We start from the raw sequence: 3,539 nt of genomic DNA, 5'->3' as shown, positions 1-3,539 counted from the left end.
TAAATAAAATACTCTACATAGTCAATAATAATTTAGAAATAAAAGAAAATATTTTATTCCATACAAAATAATTAAAAAATATATTTTATTCTATACAAAATAATTTTAAAAAATGGCTTAAAAGATGTTATGAGTACTATAAAAGTTTGTAATATTCTAGTGATTTAGGTAAATACATGATAAAAATATTTTTTCTTTAATTTCTAAATTATTAGTGACTATGTGGAGTATTTCTTTAATGTCCTAAGTCATTAGGACATTACAAATTTTTATAGTACTTCTAACATCTTTTAAGCCATTTTTTAAATTATTTTGCATAGAATAAAATATTTTTTTGTGGTATAATTTAAATAAATTTATTAAAAAATATTCATGATAATTTTTTAATAAAATTATTTAAATTATATGGTGAGATATTACATGATTCGAATTACGCATAGGGAAGTTCGAATTACTCTGATTCAAATGATATGGTGAGCAATTCGAATTCTATACAATACTCTTCTGCCCATTCTTGATAGCTCATGAATATTTTTTAATAAATTTATTTAAATTATACCACAAAAAAATATTTTATTCTATGCAAAATAATTTAAAAAATGGCTTAAAAGATGTTAGAAGTACTATAAAAATTTGTAATGTCCTAATGACTTAGGACATTAAAGAAATACTCCACATAGTCACTAATAATTTAGAAATTAAAGAAAAAATATTTTTATCATGTATTTACCTAAATCACTAGAATATTACAAACTTTTATAGTACTCATAACATCTTTTAAGCCATTTTTTAAAATTATTTTGTATAGAATAAAATATATTTTTTAATTATTTTGTATGGAATAAAATATTTTCTTTCATTTCTAAATTATTATTGACTATGTAGAGTATTTTATTTAAAATTTGAGTACATGCATGTATTTACCTAAATTATTATAACATTACAAATTTTTATAGTACTCCTAACATTTTTTAAGCCATTTTTTTAAATTGTTTTGCATAGGATAAAATATTTTTTGTACTATAATTTAAAAAAAATTATTAAAAAAATTTATTAAAAAATATTCATGAACTATTAAAAATGGACAGAAAAGTATTGTATGAAATTCGAATTGATAGCTCATTAATATTTTAAAGAAGTCTCGTAATTAAATATTTTGTTAGCTTTTTTTAACGTATGAAATAAAAATATATATTTTTTAATTTTTAAATTATTAATTTTTTTAATAAATTTTTTTAAATAAATTATTAATTTTTTAACATCATAATTCGAATTATACAATGAATTACTGTGTGTAATTCGAACCAAGCTAGTTCGAATTAGTGTGTGCGTGTGTTTGTGTGTAATTCGAACCAAGCTGGTTCGAATTATGTGTGTGCGTGTGTTTGTGTGTAATTCGAACCAAGCTGGTTCGAATTACGTGTATGCATGTGTTTGTGTATAATTCGAACCAAGCTGGTTCGAATTATGTAGAAATGGAATTCGAACCAGCATGGTTCGAATTATATAAAAATATGATTTGGCTTATTGCTGAAACAATTTTCGTTTTGGCGTATTTACGTTACATGATTCTTGACTTGGCTTATTAAGGTTTTTTACCCATTCTTTTATTTAAAATATTATAATTTTATATACTTTGAATTAGTGCAATCTATGAGAACAAATGAACAATGAAGTATGGTTTTTCTTACACCAGGCAGCTTAATACTAGATACTGCATGATGTTCTGTTTGTAGAGAGAAGATAAAACCAAAAAAAAAAAAAAAAAAAAAAAAAAAAAAAAAAAAAAAAAAACAGAGGAAACACTTTGAACTTGTCATAGTAATGGTCATTCTTCTTTCATTTACTTAGAAAAATGTGTAATTACAAGTTGCCTATTCTACAAAATGTGTATACTAATCTATGTCAGTCTCCTGCAGTGTGAGATTCATCGTCAATCCAAGCGAGAAGTGATTTGTTGGAAGACATCTTCACTGCAAGGAATTGTTAGACCTCCCATAGGATGATCATATCCGAATTCTTCCTCCGCTTGGCTCAACAAGTCTTGGATTGAAGGTTGGTTCAGGTATGAAATGGGGATCACAAACCGCTTCTGTTTCTCTCCGACATACACTGCTAAACGCCCCTTTGGGACTTCCACAGATTTAGAAGTTGCTTGGCTAGCTGAGAATGATGATGTCCTTCGAATAACAGGTAAACGGAAAACCATTTTCTTAAAGATGTATGTAAGAATAACAGCAAGGAAAAGTTCCCAAGTTTAAGAAGAATGTGTTTTTAAGTGTTTGACACTTAAGATTGCCAATGAGTTGTGTTGTTTTTGAAGGCAAGAGCAAGTGTATTTATAGATTTTAAGATTCTTTGGAAAACTATTTCTAAGATAAAAGATTTTTGAAAATGATAGGAATGCATACGCATCACTACATGAGAGATCACATGGTACTGTCTTATAGGCCTCTATCAAGGATTAAGCAGTTTTTGAGAAAGCATACCCCACCTTGTAAAGGAATGGCTAATAAAGCAGCCACTTGCAATCAAATGCTAGGTACACCATATATATTCAAGAGGAAGTGTAGTTGGAACATGTTTCCCCTTGGTTTCAAATTCCAGTTGGTACTGCTTATAATCTGGTGTACTAGAAAAAGCTGAGGTTCATACTGGTTCACTACCAATAGTTTCAAAGCTAATAGATAAGGTCATAGTCAAGGCTTACAATTTCATTCTTAGAAGCAATCTCAATTTGAATAAACATGAGATATGTCTAAAGCATGTCTACTAACTAATGGAGTAGCTGTAGTATAATGCATGAAAGAAGCATTATGTAAGGTATGCACTCTTGTGATGTAGAGCTCATTAATTTCAAGAGGCTAATCTGTTGGCAATTATATGAAGAAGTGGGGTATGCACTCTCAATGAACTTCCTAACACCTTCAAGACAGTATCATGTGATTTCTTGTGATGCATAATACATTGTCAATTGGTAGACCCTATCTTATTCATGATTCTCTCTTCAGGAAATTGGTTTGAAGATCCTAGCAACTATATATACACCACTTCTTGTGTTCTGAAGCAACACCAATCATTCACATATCCTCAAGTATTACAAGTTTTAGAAAAACTCAAATATTTCTTACTCCTAAAAAGACAATGGCTTTCCGCATACCAGGTATTAGAAAAGCAACAAAGAGCAATGATGTCCCAAAAGGCTATCTTGCAGTTTATGTTGGAGATAAAATGAAGAGGTTTTTAATTCCTATATCATACTTGAACCAACCTTTGTTTCAAGACTTGCTAAACCAAGCAGAAGAAGAATTCAGTTATGATCATCCGAATGGCGGTCTCACAATTCCATGCGAGGAGGATGAGTTCTTAAACCTCACTTCTCAGTTGAGTAGGCTATAAATCATGCTAATAGAGAATAGATTAGTTGAGAGTAACTTGTACAGAAGGCACTTTCTTTTTGAGATTTTATATTTTGATTTCTTCCTTGTATCAATCATTTGATAAATGAGAAATTCATGACAAGATATTATTTAAACAAA

The 3,539-nt window shown here is 28.6% G+C and overlaps 1 long non-coding RNA gene across 1 annotated transcript; it reads left to right on the top strand.

The window, feature by feature from the left end:
* Positions 1-1,915: 1,915 nt before the first annotated feature.
* Positions 1,916-3,539, top strand: LOC140177870 (uncharacterized). The gene is made up of 2 exons (XR_011869411.1): positions 1,916-2,193; positions 3,012-3,539. It is a non-coding gene; the product is annotated as an uncharacterized lncRNA (long non-coding RNA).

Source organism: Arachis hypogaea, chromosome 13 (assembly GCF_003086295.3).
Source record: "Arachis hypogaea cultivar Tifrunner chromosome 13, arahy.Tifrunner.gnm2.J5K5, whole genome shotgun sequence".
Taxonomy (NCBI): domain Eukaryota; kingdom Viridiplantae; phylum Streptophyta; class Magnoliopsida; order Fabales; family Fabaceae; genus Arachis; species Arachis hypogaea.
Note: the sequence above shows the minus strand (reverse complement) of the source record. Positions and strands in the feature narration are given on the sequence as shown.